Genomic DNA, 16,751 nt, shown 5'->3' with positions numbered 1-16,751 from the left:
TGCCCTACTTGCCCCTTTGGACAATATCTCCATCTTGTGGTCGTTGTTGGTAATGTCTAGACAATACCTCCATCTTGTGGTCGTTGTTGGTAATGTCTTCTTATGCCATTTTTTTATTTCAATTCTCTATTAGTTGATTCTAGAATCTCTACAATGAAGTTGAAAACATCAGTTTTATAGCAGACAATATGACATTATTTATAGTCCAATTAGAAACTTATTACCCTGTTTTTAACATAATAACAAATTAAAATTGATTAAAACTAAGTTTGGAACACCAGGGAACATAACAAATGATTTTTAGGAAAACCATGAGGTTCTCTGTGCCCGATGCCTGCAAGGAGAGAAAGCTAGAATCCTTTGATTTTTTCAAAATTTGAAAATAAACATCATATAACAACAGCTTTCATTCCTAGGAGTAAAAAATAACCATTTCTGAAGACATAGTAGTTTCTAAAACACTACAATAAAGTTAAAAACATCAGTTTTATATTACATTATTTTTAGTGAAATCAGTCATTTATTACACTATTTTTAATATAATCTCTAAGTAAAAGTGATTAGAATTAAGTTTGGAACAACAAGGAACACAAAAAAAAAGATTTTAAGGAAAAAAATGATGTCTTCTGTGCCAGGTGCCTGCAAGGGGAGAAAGCTAGAATCCTACCCAGGCTCCTGGAGCTCTGTCCTGGCTAAAGGAGGGCGAATCCATCCCATTCAAAGCTCCATGAAAAAATGATATTTTTAAATCTGAAAAAAAACATTATAGAACAACATCTCTTGGTCCACAGAGTGCAAAAATCCAACTTTGAAGAAAATCCATTGACTGATCCCCGAATCCTGAAGTTTCTTCGCATGATATCGGGCTTGCAACCACTTTCTGGAAAATTATGAAAAATGCCAAAAATGAAATAAAAGTTATCAATTCTAGAGCCTAAGAGGAAAATAAGACAAATGTATATCTCCAAATAATTTTATGTGCTTCAGAAGAGCCCAGGAAAGTTTTTTGCATACATGAAACCACGCCCGTTTGCACGTAAGCAGACATGGTTGCACACACGACTGCATGAAAGCACGCGTGCATGCAAAATCATCCTGTTAAGCATTTGAAAAGCCGCACCACGGCGCACTTGAAATAGCTCTTACATTAGTGGTCGACGCAGGAATCGCCTTTTTATTTACGCTCTTACCAACGCGATGGAAAGCAAAACAAAGCAAAGCAGAGCAAAACAAAACGAACAATAAGATCTGTTAGGTTTACATGCATATTTTATGTATTAATAAATGTATCCTCGTGTATTAGTACCTGTGTGTGCGCGTTGTTTGAGTTATGTCACATGGTTGGATTCTAAAGCCATCAAAAGAATCAACTTTGTGATTTACTGCTACAATTAATAATTGTCTCAGTAAATGCCCAAACCCTACAGAACTGGTGCCTTCAGAGAGCCACTACATTTAATTTTGCTATGGCAACATTACATATTTGGCGTCCCTGAGCCGGTTTTCTTACATGTGAAAATAACATTTTAGCATCATATTATTACATACAGGTCTCTAGCTTCAACACAGTGATATATATATATACTCAGTGATTTATTGGTACATGCCCAGGTCAATAATCAGAATGAGGATTTATTTCCAGACGGGCTACAGGTAGTGTTGTGAAATACTTCAACACACTGGATCGCAGATTTAGACCCCCTGCACTCTTACTCCTTATAAACCAAAGAAATGAAGATATGTAGCAATCACATTGCAACAGGGCTGACAGTGACTTAATGCTTATACTAGTGGACTTCTGGTACCTTTAGGGTACGGTGTTCCCTGAAGGGCTCTCAAACCCCGCATTTCAGATGCCTAGCTGTTTCGCTGATGTGTTGCACCTCAGAATCACTTTTAAACCTTACCTCTGGTATCTTTAATCCCTATTGCTCAACGCATGGTGAAAGTATTGCATAAATGTGTCTGAAAATGAGCAATGGGCACCTGAGAGACTCATTTGCCTGTTTCACAAATGATCATATTTGACTAGAGATTCTGTTTGGGATCCGGATGTGCATTCTGACAGCAATCTCCTTATCGCGGCTTTGCCCTTCTTGCCTCTTTGGACAATATCTCCATCTTGTGGTCGTTGTTGGTAATGTCTAGACAATATCTCCATCTTGTGGTCGTTGTTGGTAATGTCTAGACAACATCTCCATCTTGTGGTCGTTATTGGTAATGTCTTCTTATGCCCTTTTTTATTTTAATTCTCTATTAGTTGATTCTAGAATCTCTACAATGGAGATGAAAACATCAGTTTTATAGCAGACAATATGACATTATTTATAGTCCAATTAGAAACTTATTACCCTGTTTTTAACATAATAACAAATTAAAATTGATTAAAACTAAGTTTGGAACACCAGGGAACATAACAAATGATTTTTAGGAAAACCATGAGGTTCTCTGTGTCCAATGCCTGCAAGGGGAGAAAGCTAGAATCCTTTGATTTTGAGTTGAACAAGTTCAACTTTTGTCACGTCTGTCCACAGAACATTGTTCCAGGAGTTGCTGTGGAACATCCATGTGGTCTTTAGCAAACTTGAGAGGGGCAGTGGTGGTTTTTTTGGGGGGGAGAGCAGTGGTTTCCTCCGTGGTGACCTCGCATGATCACCACTCCTGTTCAGATTTCTTCTTATGGTGGACTCATGGACACAGACGTAAGACAAAGTCAACCACCTGTTCGCTAGATCCCATACCCACTCAGCTAGTCAAAGATTCCCCCGAAGGACTGGCAGGACCTATAATTAGTATGATGAATGCATCGCTTGCGTCAGGCGTTGTACCTGATCAATTTAAGGTAGCGGTTGTTAGACCGCTCCTTAAGAAGTCAAATTTGGATCCACAAGTTCTTAACAACTACAGGCCTGTCTCAAAGGTCCCATTTCAATCTAAAAGTTTTGAGAGAATAGTTGTTGCCCAACGTCAATCGTATCTGGATTCAAATAATATACTTGAGAAATTTCAGTCTGGTTTCTGAAACAGCATTAACAAGAGCCTTAAATGATATTCTCTTAGCTACTGATGCGCGGAATGCAACAGTGCTAGGTTGCAACAGTGCTAGGAATGCAAACGTTAGGTTGCGCTTCTTCATGCTGCATGGTCGGCAAGAGTGGAGCTTTTTAAACGTCTGTACTTACTGTGCCTCAAAAGAAATCGTTTGTCCCCGTTCAAAAGAGATTGTGCGATGTCCTGCAGCGTTCGCAAAGCAAACCTTTGACAGTTTGAAAAGAGGAATTTATTCTGCTTCCTGTGCGTGCAGTAGTTACAAAGTTGAACGTCTTTGCACGATCTGCTGCAGTTTTCAGTGGGCGGGCTTTGTCAGATGGCTTGGAAAAACGCACTGTGTTTCGGCTCGGGAAACATCATGAGCAGTTTCCTGCATGTTTTCTGTGTATAGCTGTCTTTTAACGCATACAGAATTCATTCGAAATCATTGATTTCTCCAATTAACAAAGGTCACTTAAAGGATGAGTCAAAGTAACGTCTAATCGGATTAGTTTCCTTAGAGCTGGTTCAGAGTTTGCTCAAGAGTTTACCTTTCACAGATGCGCAAAGAAGAATGTTGGGGGTGCACGCTTCAAGGCGCCTTACAGCTGTAGGGAGTGATTCGAGACGATTCGTGGCGTGTGCTCGTTCCCATATACCGTACGCCCTGGGGTGCAGTGCTAGGATGATGTACAATACCGCTTGGGCACGTAACGGCTTTATATGCAAGTGCGGGACGTGAGGGTTTTCGTTTGTTCATTTTATTTTGCTCTGCTTTGCTTTGTTTTGCTTTCCATCGCGTCGGTAAGAGCGTAAATAAAAAGGCGATTCCTGCGTCTACCACTAATGTAAGAGCTATTTCAAGTGCGCCGTGGTGCGGCTTTTCAAATGCTTAACAGGATGATTTTGCATGCACGCGTGCTTTCATGCAGTCGTGTGTGCAACCATGTCTGCTTACGTGCAAACGGGCGTGGTTTCATGTATGCAAAAAACTTTCCTGGGCTCTTCTGAAGCACATAAAATTATTTGGAGATATACATTTGTCTTATTTTCCTCTTAGGCTCTAGAATTGATAACTTTTTTTTCATTTTTGGCATTTTTCATTTTCCAGAAAGTGGTTGCAAGCCCGATATCATGCGAAGAAACTTCAGGATTCGGGGATCAGTCAATGGATTTTCTTCAAAGTTGGATTTTTGCACTCTGTGGACCAAGAGATGTTGTTCTATAATGTTTTTTTTCAGATTTAAAAATATCATTTTTTCATGGAGCTTTGAAGGGGATGGATTCACCCTCCTTTACCCAGGACAGAGCTCCAGGAGCCTGGGTAGGATTCTAGCTTTCTCCCCTTGCAGGCACCTGGCACAGAAGACATCATTTTTTTCCTTAAAATCTTTTTTTTTTTTTGTGTGTTCCTTGTTGTTCCAAACTTAATTTTAATCACTTTTAATTAGAGATTTTATTAAAAATAGTGCAATAAATGACTAATTTCACAAAAAATAATGTAATATAAAACGGATGTTTTCAACTTTATTGTAGTGTTTTAGAAACTACTATGTCTTCAAAAATGGTTATTTTTCACTCCTAGGAATGAAAGCTGTTGTTATATCATGTTTATTTTTTCAAATTTTAAATGATCATTTTTTCATGGAGCTTTGAAGGGGATGGATTCACCCTCCTTTAGCCAGGACAGAGCTCCAGGAGCCTGGGTAGGATTCTAGCTTTCTCCCCTTGCAGGACCTGGCACAGAAGACATCATTTTTTTTCCTTAAAATCTTTTTTTTTTGTGTTCCTTGTTGCTCCAAACTTAATTCTATTCACTTTTAATTAGAGATTATATTAAAAATAGTGCAATAAATGACTAATTTCACTAAAAATACTAAAAGTAATATAAAACGGATGTTTTTAACTTTATTGTAGTGTTTTAGAAACTAATATGTCTTCAAAAATGGTTGTTTTTCACTCCTAGGAATGAAAGCTGTTGTTATATGATGTTTATTTTCAAATTTTGAAAAAGCAAAGGATTCTAGCTTTCTCCCCTTGCAGGCATTGGACACAGAGAACCTCATGGTTTTCCTAAAAATCATTTTTTATGTTCCCTGGTGTTCCAAACTTAGTTTTAATCAATTTTAATTTGTTATGTTACAAACAGGGTAATAAAGTCTTAATTGGACTATAACTAATGTCATATTGTCTGCTACAAAACTGATATTTTCAGCTCTATTGTAGAGATTCTAGAATCAACTAATAAAGAATTGAAATAAAAAAAGGGCATAAGAAGACATTACCAACAACGACCACATGATGGAGATATTGTCTAGACATTACCAACAATGACCACAAGATGGAGATATTGTCCAAAGAGGCAAGAGGGGCAAAGCTGCGATAAGGTAAAATCATTTTTTGAAAGAGATTGTTGTCAGAATGCACATCCGTATCCCAAACAGAATCTCTAGTAAAATATGATCATTTGTGAAACAGGCAAATGAGTGTCCGCTACAATATGATTGCTACATATCTGCATTTGTTGGTATTTAAGGAGTAAGAGTGCAGGTTTAAACCTGCGATCCAGTGTGTTGAAAAATTTCACAACACTACCTCTAGCACATATGGAAATAAATCCTCATAATGATTATTGCCCTGGGCATGTACCAAAAAATCAGTGAGCATATATACAGTGCCTTGCGAAAGTATTCGGCCCCCTTGAACTTTTCAACCTTTTGCCACATTTCAGGCTTCAAACATAAAGATATACATTTTTTATTTTATGTGAAGAATCACCAACAAGTGGGACACAATTGTGAAGTGGAACGAAATCTATTGGATTTTTGAAACTTTTTTAACTAATAAAAAAATGAAAAGTGGGGCGTGCAAAATTATTCGGCCCCCTTGCGTTAATACTTTGTAGAGCCACCTTTTGCTGCGATTACAGCTGCAAGTCGCTTGGGGTATGTCTCTATCAGTTTTGCACATCGAGAGACTGAAATTCTTGCCCATTCTTCCTTGCAAAACAGCTCGAGCTCAGTGAGGTTGGATGGAGAGCGTTTGTGAACAGCAGTTTTCAGCTCTTTCCACAGATTCTCGATTGGATTCAGGTCTGGACTTTGACTTGGCCATTCAAACACCTGGATACGTTTATTTGTGAACCATTCCTTTGTAGATTTTGCTGTATGTTTGGGATCATTGTCTTGTTGGAAGATAAATCTCCGTCCCAGTTTCAGGTCTTTTGCAGACTCCAACAGGTTTTCATCCAGAATGGTCCTGTATTTGGCTGCATCCATCTTCCCCTCAATTTTAACCATCTTCCCTGTCCCTGCTGAAGAAAAGCAGGCCCAAACCATGATGCTGCCACCACCATGTTTGACAGTGGGGATGGTGTGTTGAGGGTGATGAGCTGTGTTGCTTTTACGCCAAACATATCGTTTTGCATTGTGGGCAAAAAGTTCGATTTTGGTTTCATCTGACCAGAGCACCTTCTTCCACATGTTTGGGGTGTCTCCCAGGTGGCTTGTGGCAAACTTTAGACGAGACTTTTTATGGATATCTTTGAGAAATGGCTTTCTTCTTGCCACTCTTCCATAAAGGCCGGATTTGTGCAGTGTAAGACTGATTGTTGTCCTATGGACAGACTCTCCCACCTCAGCTGTAGTTCTCTGCAGTTCATCCAGAGTGATCATGGGCCTCTTGGCTGCATCTCTGATCAGTCTTCTCCTTGTCTGAGCTGAAAGTTTAGAGGGACGGCCAGGTCTTGGTAGATTTGCAGTGGTCTGATACTCCTTCCATTTCAAGATGATCGCTTGCACAGTGCTCCTTGGGATGTTTGAAGCTTGGGAAATCTTTTTGTATCCAAATCCGGCTTTAAACTTCTCCACAACAGTATTACGGACCTGCCTGGTGTGTTCCTTGGTCTTCATGATGCTCTCTGCGCTTTCAACAGAACCTTGAGACTATCACAGAGCAGGTGCATTTATACAGAGACTTGATTACACACAGGTGGATTCTATTTATCACCATCAGTCATTTAGGACAACATTGGATCATTCAGAGATCCTCGCTGAACTTCTGGAGTGAGTTTGCTGCACTGAAAGTAAAGGGGCCGAATAATTTTGCACGCCCCACTTTTCATTTTTTTATTAGTTAAAAAAGTTTCAAAAATCCAATAGATTTCGTTCCACTTCACAATTGTGTCCCACTTGTTGGTGATTCTTCACATAAAATAAAAAATGTATATCTTTATGTTTGAAGCCTGAAATGTGGCAAAAGGTTGAAAAGTTCAAGGGGGCCGAATACTTTCGCAAGGCACTGTATATATATCACTGGGTTGAAGCTAGAAACACAGAATAACTGCAAACACATCCTAAATACAGTGTTCCAGCACCTTTGACCTCATCCAGAACGTATCATTTCTTGAAAGGGATTGCTGTCCGAATGCACATCTGAATCCCAAACAGAATCTCTAGTAAAATACGATCATTTGTGAAACAGGCAAATGACTGTCTCAGGGGCCCATTTCTCATTGTCAGACACATGTATGCAATGCTTTCACTGTGCATTGAGCAATAGGGATCAAAAACACCGCAGGTAAGGTTAGAAGTCATGTTCTATGATCATTTCTTTCAGCATTAGGGACTAAATATACTAAACGTATGATGCTAAAATGTTATTTTTACATATATTAATGTAATAAATGATTGCTTATGCTTTATAAACAAATCTAATTATAATAAAAGCTTAAGTTTTGTATTTATCTTGTACCATAGAACATGATTTTCTTTGTATTTCAAGCCCACAAAGTGTCCAAATGATGCACCTTTGACCTCATCCAGAACGTATCATTTCTTGAAAGGGATTGCTGTCCGAATGCACATCTGAATCCCAAACAGAATCTCTAGTAAAATACGATCATTTGTGAAACAGGCAAATGACTGTCTCAGGGGCCCATTTCTCATTGTCAGACACATGTATGCAATGCTTTCACTGTGCATTGAGCAATAGGGATCAAAAACAGAATGGAAACAGACGAGGATGGGATTTGAACCCATGCGTGCAAAGCACAATGGATTAGCAACCCATCGCCTTAACCACTCGGCCACTTCGTCAACAAAACTGGGCTGTCCCAACTGGGTTGGCGCGCTCCAGATGATCTTTTTCTTTTTTTTCCCTCGTACTCGAGGGTCATTTTCCTGTTCCACATGCGATTTCAACATTTTCCTTGGGAGATGTCAAGCCAGCAAGCCACTGCTGTGGTTCAGTGGCCAGCGTGGAGTTCAGTGGCCCTGTTGTACACAGAAAGCACATTGAGCTCCTTGGACATGAAAAGTTCCAGATAAAAGCCATTTGATATCCTTTCTCTTGGTGTCGATGTTGCTATTGTATGTAAAGGTGGCAACTTGCTTAGCGAGCAGGCGGAGCACACACCGAATGCAGATGTGTCTGAGTGGTGTGTCCAAGTGGCTGCAAAAGGACAGCACTCCCGGGGCGCTGTGGCTTAGTTGGTTAAAGCGCCTGTCTAGTAAACAGGAGACCCTGGGTCTGAATCCCAGTGGATAACCGCCTACGGCTAGACTTAATTAAATGCAAGTATTCATTTCCTGTCTTTAACACGACTTGTTTTTCTTAAAATGGATGCAACTTGCAAAACATGAAATACAAACCTTGCTAATCAGCGCTAGCAGCTGGCAAAAAAAAAAGAAGTCAGCAATGTTTTTTTTCTTTAACCTTAACCCTGCTAATGGAGAAGAGTTAAACGACCGAGTCTATGCAGCTTAAACGGTGCGCACGTCGGGTTCTTAGCTGAAAGGGTGGTAAATCACGCTCACCCCAGTCCTTAATCTTTTAAAGAGGATACAAAATTGAACCTAGTCGCCACATCACATACATCCTGTTCAATGATAAAAAGGTAACATCTATCCTCGCTCCAGAGTAAATCTCACGTTGAGGGGATATTTTTTTTCACTTTACCGTGAATCGGGCTCGGCTGCACAGAGGAGAGAGCAGAGCAATGAGGTCACGGGGACAGGGGAGTCACACGCTGGCTGTTTGAACACGCGGAAGATCACTGAGGGATCCACAGTATATGGACCCTCCGTGAGCAATCAGTCCGCACTCCGGACTCTGAATCCTGCCATCCGAGTTAAGATCTCGGCAGAACCTGAAGCGCAGTTCCTTCTTAAAACGTAATCTGGTGAGCATTTCTAGAATCGTACTTGTATAGATGCAGCCTTTAATGTGTTGCTAGGTTAAAATTGATGACTTCTTGTATTTCAGTAGGCAACTGCCCTCTTGATTTCAGATTGAATTTCTTTATTACAGGGGCGCTTTTATGATGACAGAGTCATGTTCAGGTACTTTGCTTGATGGAGGAAGCTCATTTCGGACTCTGTGATCTGCTCACCTGGAAAGGTCTGCTGTACTACTACAAGAGAGAAGTAGAGTCTGGAAGAAGGGACAATTTTATGATGCTTTGGAAGGTAGTTTTTTTTTCTTTGAAATCGAAATGAATCAGAATATCAAAGCAAAAGACAAACTCTTGGTTTGGTTTAAAGAGATATGGTTTTAAAACAGACAAAATGTAGAAAACAGGTGTTTCTCACTTTTGTAAAAGAATGGACCGGGGGTATTTTACTAGTTGCAGTGCTGAGCTCACCGGGTTGCAGTCCTGCAGTGTTGCACCAGGGTCAGTGGTGCAATGGATAACACATCTGACTACGGATCAGGAGATTGTAGGTTCGACTTCTGCCTGGCTCGGGTCGTTTTTAAACGCATCAGGCTACTCCCTAAGTAGCCTGTGCTACTTACTGTATTGTAATCGTACCCAGTAAGAGATTTCCTTCATGTAAATGAACTGCACCTGACAGCTTTAGAAAAACACCTGGGCTCAGTACGGTGCTGAGAGCTCATCGTTGCTGTTGTTCTAATTAGCACGCACTGCATCGGCTATGAACCCGAACTTTTCAATTATTCCGATCAGTAAGTCAACACGTAGTCCACATGAAAGGTAGAAATATTCTCTTGTCTGTCTCTTGTTTGTATAGAACTGAATGTCCCTGACAATGTACTGTTAGTTTTAATTGAAGAACGGCATTTGTGTTCAAATATACCAGACAAGTTTACGTAACTGCTCATGCGACACTCAGTTGTAATTAGTCAAGAAATAAAGTCGAACAACAGCTGCGGGTTTGATTCTGAACGTATGAGATTGCAGCGCCTTTTACTTCCATTGACAAATGATAGAGATTCGAAGAGAGATCCTTCAGACCAGCAAGCAAACCCACGGCTATTTCGGTTTTCTATCTAGGCAACGTTGGTGTCTGCAATAGCATACATGAAAGCGTGATGCAATTTCTGTGGCTACATTTGTTGCACGTCATGCACAGTAAGAGTGATTCTAACACCAAATAAAAAGTCAACAATTAGCGATCACGCCTTCTCCTCAGTTAACCCACTGAAACCCTTGCTGTTAACAGTTCTTTACTGCGTGCTTTACGAGCACCTACATATCGTGTCGGTTCTTTCAGCTTTATTCATTAGGTTTTCAAAGGCATAAGTAGAGCACCAGAGGTGCGAACGCAGAATGTGTGGTAATCTGAAGAACTGCTTTCCATGGCAGCGGGTCCAAGCGATTTAGCGTTTTTATAGTACCGGGAAAGGAGAAGCGGCACTTTGCCTTTGCCGCGCAGGCACAAGGCGACTTGCGGCAGACGCCGGAGTCGGCAAGTTCCGAACCTGCGCGGGGAGTCCCCAACGCATTTCGAGTCCATCGCCTTAACCACTCGGCCATGACAAAAGCGAGCTCGCTGCCGCCGCATTCCTCCTATAATCTAACACGGAGTGCGAGGTTGCTGCGGAAACCTTTTTAAAGTCGCTCTCCGTTAAAAAAAAAATACCTTACACAAGATTCGTGCCGGCAGACAGACACGCCTCAGAGGGTTTAAGGCTGGCTTCACGTTCAAATGATAAAGTCCCCCAGTCCGGATGTCAAAATGCAACTTTGGCAGACAGAAAAAACATCAACAAACCACAAATGTGGAAAAGGATTTTACAAGCTGCACCACACTGCACTTTCAAAAGCATTTACATTCGTGTTAGACGCAGGAATTGCCTTTGATTTGCGCGCTTACGAACGCCATGGAAAACGAAACAAAACTAAAGCCCTCAGCTCCTGCACTTGATTATAATGCCGTTACGTGTCGAAGCAGGAATTTACGTCATCCTACCACTGCAACACGGGGAATAGAGGGAAATGAGCACAAGCTACGAATTGTCTCTAAACAGTCCCTACAGTTGTAAGACGCCTGGAAGCGTGCACCCCCATCATTAATCTTTGCGCATCTGTGCAAGGTAAACTCTGGAGCAGTCTCTAAAACGGCTCAAAGGAAACACGTGATTGATTCCATGTGCATCTGGGGTTCATTTCTTATTTACATTTAATTCAAGGGAAAGGCTTGGGTCAGTTTCAGACGGCCTCCAACAGCGAGATTCAAGCGCCCCACCTTCAGCCCAATCTGCGCCGCCAGAACGCCAACGGCTCCTCTGGTCTCCGGGGTGCGGTTGTGACTCCGTAACCTAAAGTGTTGGTGGCAGACAAATGGAGACTAACAGGTGATGTCCTAGGACATGACTACGTTGTGACACTCGGTGGGGATGGTGACCATTGCTTGGAAAAGAGTGCGAGGCCCCTTTAGAAAAACATTTTGTTAACAGGCATTCTGCCTCAGCCTAAACACCTATAGCTTGCAAAGCGCATGCTATTAGACAGGCACCTCTGCAAGACCTTAAGAGTCTCTTAAACTAGTGATAGTAAGGTGTTCCCAATGGGCGATGTTTGGCTTTCAAATCATCTGTCTGTGGAAGCGCCGAGATGCAGCTGTTTAAGGCTTAGAAGCAGCTGACTGTTTCACTACCTAGCTGATTACTGTCAGTCAGGGAGCTCAGAGGTGAAAAGCCTGTCTGAGAGACAATTCGCCGTCGATCAGTTCAATATGTTCCGTACCAGCTCGGCGCACCTGAGATCATCTTGGTAGCCGTGTAGCTCAGATGAGTGAGAGCGTGTCTGTGTGTACCACCGTGATTGGATGCCGGTCCTTCTCAGGTCACAGTAAACCTTCTGCTGCCTAACTTTCCTAATTTTGGGGATCCCTTTGAAAAAGCAAAGGAAAAAAAAACTGGCTCTTCATCAGCATGATCGACCCAACCCAGTGTGGCGCAGTGGCCTAATGGATAAGGCACTGGCCTCCTAAGCCAGGGATTGTGGGTTTGAGTCCCATCTGGGGTGCTCCTGTCCCATTTTGAGCGTACAAATGTCCTTTTGATTTGCAAAGCTGCAACCCCACCTTACTCAGTGAGCGTCTCTGCTTTTCTCTCACATACAGTTGGGAGAAAAACTTTTGTAAACAGCCCTTCGGAATGATGTGGATTTCTGCATGAATGGCTCCTAACATGTGATCTTATCTTTATCTAAGTCATAATAATTAATAAAGAGAGTCTGATTTAACAAACAACACACGCCCAACATTTGACATTGCTGTTTCTTTATTGACCAAATGGTTTAAACAATCAAGGTCATTGATGGAAAAAGTACGTGAACCCTTATATTAAGGAGCTAGTGGAACCTCCTTTATGACAAAAACCTCAACCCCCACTTTCTGTAGCGGCTGGTCAGACCTGAGCAGCGGTTAGGAGGTATTTTGGCCTATTCCTCTATGAAAAACTGTTTCAGTTCATGTATATTTTTGGGATGTCTTGCACTGAACGGCCTGCTTCAGATCACGCCACAGCACTTCAATGGGATTGGGGTCAGGACTCTTACTTGGCCATCCCAAAATACGGAATTTCTTTTGTTTCAGCCACTCTGTTGTTGATGTACTCCTTTGTTTTTGTCATGCTGCATGACCCAGCGTCTTTCGAGTTTTAGATCACAGGCAGACACCCTGACGTTCTGCTGTAGATTTTCCTGATACATCTTGGAATTCATCGGTCCCTCGATGATTGCAAGCAGTACAGCCTCCGCCATGCTTCCCAGGTGGGATGAGGTTTTGGAGTTGGTATGCAGTGTTTTGTTATCTCCAAACATAACGCTGTGCACATTTACCAACAAGTTCAACTTTTGTCACGTCTGTCCACAGAACATTGTTCCAGGAGTTGTGGAACATCCATGTGGTCTTTAGCAAACTTGAGAGGGGCAGTGGTGGTTTTTTTTGGGGGGAGAGCAGTGGTTTCCTCCATGGTGACCTCACATGATCACCACTCCTGTTCAGATTTTTTCTTATGGTGGACTCATGAACACAGACGTAAGACAAAGTCAACCACCTGTTCGCTAGATCCCATCCCCACTCAGCTAGTCAAAGATTCCCTCGAAGGACTGGCAGGACCTATAATTAGTATGATGAATGCATCGCTTGCGTCAGGCGTTGTACCTGATCAATTTAAGGTAGCGGTTGTTAGACCGCTCCTTAAGAAGTCAAATTTGGATCCACAAGTTCTTAACAACTACAGGCCTGTCTCAAAGGTCCCATTTCAATCTAAAAGTCTTGGGAGAATAGTTGTTGCCCAACGTCAATCGTATCTGGATTCAAATAATATACTTGAGAAATTTCAGTCTGGTTTCTGAAACTGCATTAACAAGAGTCGTAAATGATATTCTCTTAGCTACTGATGCGGGGAATGCAACAGTGCTTGTGCTTCTAGATCTTAGAGCTGCCTTTGACACGGTTGACCTCTCTGTTTTGTTACACAGGCTTGAGTTTGAGGTTGGCTTATCTGGAACCGTCCTTCAGTGGTTTACTTCACATTTTACTCATCGTTTTCATTATGTTCAAATATCTAATAATTGTACTGCTTCATCAATGTCACCAGTTCAATTTGGGGTACCAGAAGATCAGTGCTGGGACCAATATTGCTCTCTCTCTCTACATGCTGCTGCTAGGTAGGATAATCTGAAAAAATAATATGAACTTTCATTCATATGCTGATGACACTCAAATAAACATTTTGTTTACACCAAACGACAACTCTTCTATTATCAGTTTAGTTAAATGCATTAAGGAAGGAAATACTTGGATGTGTGAAAACTTTTTGTTACTCAACTCTGAGAAAAATGAGGATCTGTTGATCGGAGGCAACAATACTGATAGGACTACTATAACTTCAGCACTTAACTCAGAGGATTTAAACATTTGCCTCAAAGAGACAGCACGTTACCTAGGCGGCATATTAGACACAAGGCTCTTAACAACTTGCATTGTTAAGTGCCTTGGGACAACCTTGTTGTGAAAGGCGCTATATAGAAATACATTGATTTGAATTGAATTGACAATGTAAAATGTTGTGTGTGTTGTTTGTTAAACAAGACTGTCTTTATTTATCAAAAAATAAAAGGAATTTGCTAGGAATGCAAACGTTAGGTTGCGCTTCTTCATGCTGCATCGTCGGCATGAGTGGAGCTTTTTAAACGTCTGTACTTACTGTGCCCCATAAGAAATCGTTTGTCCCCGTTCAAAAGAGATTGTGCGATGTCCTGCAGTGTTCGCAAAGCAAACCTTTGACAGTTTGAAAAGAGGAATTTATTCTGCTTCCTGTGCGTGCAGTAGTTACAAAGTTGAACGTCTTTACACGATTTGCTGCAGTTTTCAGTGGGCGGGCTTTGTCAGATGGCTTGGAAAAACGCACTGTGTTTCGGCTCGGGAAACATCATGAGAAGTGTCCTGCATGTTTTCTGTGTATAGCTGTCTTTTAACGCATACAGAATTCATTCGAAATCATTGATTTCTCCAATTAACAAGGGTCCCTTAAAAGATGAGTCAAAGTAACGTCTAATCAGATTAGTTTCCTTAGAGCTGGTTCAGAGTTTGCTCAAGAGTTTACCTTTCACAGATGCGCAAAGAAGAATGTTGGGGGTGCATGCTTCAAGGTGCCTTACAGCTGTAGGGAGTGATTCGAGATGATTCGTGGCGTGTGCTCGTTCCCATATACCGTACGCCCCGGGGTGCAGTGCTAGGATGACGTAAAATACCGCTTGGGCACGTAACGGCGTTATATGCAAGTGCGGGACGTGAGGGTTTTCGTTTGTTCATTTTGTTTTGCTCTGCTTTGCTTTGTTTCGTGGTCAAGAGGCGTAAGGTAAGTCGTAATCCAGGGAGAACACTGGTGGCAAACAGTCCGAGGTGAGAGGCGAGGTCCAAAGTCGAAAAGGCAGAAGGGGAGTCCAATATCCAGAATAAACGAGGTAATGGAAAAAACGCCAGGTAGAGCTCTCAAGGAGTAGACTCAATACCAGCGGGAAGCAGGTAAAGATGGTAAAAATAGCACTGCGTACCGCACGGTGGAGTGTGTGCAGGTGGGTTAACTCGTGCGGCGGCGTTTGTTAATAATCACCCGCTGCTGGTGCTGTTTAGATTGCTTAAGAGTTGGTCTTAACTGCCTGGCGGTCATGACAAGCTCCTCTTTAAGCTGTGGTTTAGTTTTGCATTCATGTGTTTCTAGAGCAGTTATTTATGGGGGTGGGTGGGTCTTTCACAGAGGCTCAGGACAAATCCCCTGCATGAAAGTCTACTGTGTGCGTTCAAACAGTCACAGGTCAAGAGCCAGGCAGGAGGACAATGGACAGAAGAAGCAACGAACTAAAAATAAAAGAACGAATATGAAAAAGCCACCATCTTTTTCTTTTTGACATTTTCCGACTTTCATGCAAGCCAGGACAAAGTTGCTCGTAGCTACTTGTGGATTCAAATACTCTATCGAGTGCTTTGATGAGTTTTTGCAATTTGATTGTCGTCCTGTCAGCCTGTTTCTGTTTTTTTTTTTCAATCTAGTGATGGAAAGTAAGAGGGAAATGATGGAGCAATCAATAACCGCTCCGGAAAAATGGCAGAAAGAAATGGCCCGTCACTAAGGACATTTGTGAAGCAGAGGAGTGACATCACCACAAAGGCGACTTATTCTGCTGATCGTTTTGGTGAATAATGATTGAGGCGTGTTAAGAGAAAGGTAGCTGCGTCAGCATGCTTAGGCTGCAAAGGATAAAGCAAAGGTTTACTCCATGCTGAAAAGAGAAGAAAAGAAGCACAACGTTTCGGCTGTGGAGCCTTCTGCGCCATCTTCTTTAGCAATGGTGATGATGTTTACATTGGAAAAACTGAGACACGCATACTGGAGGGGCTTGAACCACCAACTTTTCAGCACCACAGAGTCTGACAGTCTTTTGTGCGCCCTACATTTGCAGGTTTATGGTCAAAGAAAACAATCACTTGCGCTTCTTGCAGCCGGCAATCTTTTTCCACTGACAACCAAGAAATGGATTTCATCTTTCACAAGCTGTATGGATTTCTTCAAAAACAAGTTATTCCAGAAAGGAAATGAATTCTTGCATTAAACTGAACCAAGCTGTACATGTTTGTCTGAAATGAGACATGCGGCACAACAAGACACGGAGAGAGGCACCGCTGGTATTCAGACCCAGGATCGCCTGCTTACTAGGCAGGCACTTTAAGCCACTAGGGAACAGCGCCAGCAGAGCACCGTGCTTTTACAGACACTTGGACACATCTGCGTTCGGTGTGCACTTAACCTGCTCTCTGAGCCCGTTGCCTCCGTCCCATTTAATAGCAGAACTGACGCCAAGAGAAATGATGAGAAATGGCATTTATCTGGCACTTCTCATGTCCAAGGAGCTCAATGCCCTTGACACCTCCCCAAGGCGACAGAACTGTGCATTCTTTGGCGACAAC

Source organism: Lepisosteus oculatus, unplaced genomic scaffold (genome assembly GCF_040954835.1).
Source record: "Lepisosteus oculatus isolate fLepOcu1 unplaced genomic scaffold, fLepOcu1.hap2 HAP2_SCAFFOLD_67, whole genome shotgun sequence".
In the NCBI taxonomy this organism is placed as follows: Eukaryota; Metazoa; Chordata; class Actinopteri; order Semionotiformes; family Lepisosteidae; genus Lepisosteus; species Lepisosteus oculatus.
This window is presented reverse-complemented; position numbering follows the sequence as displayed.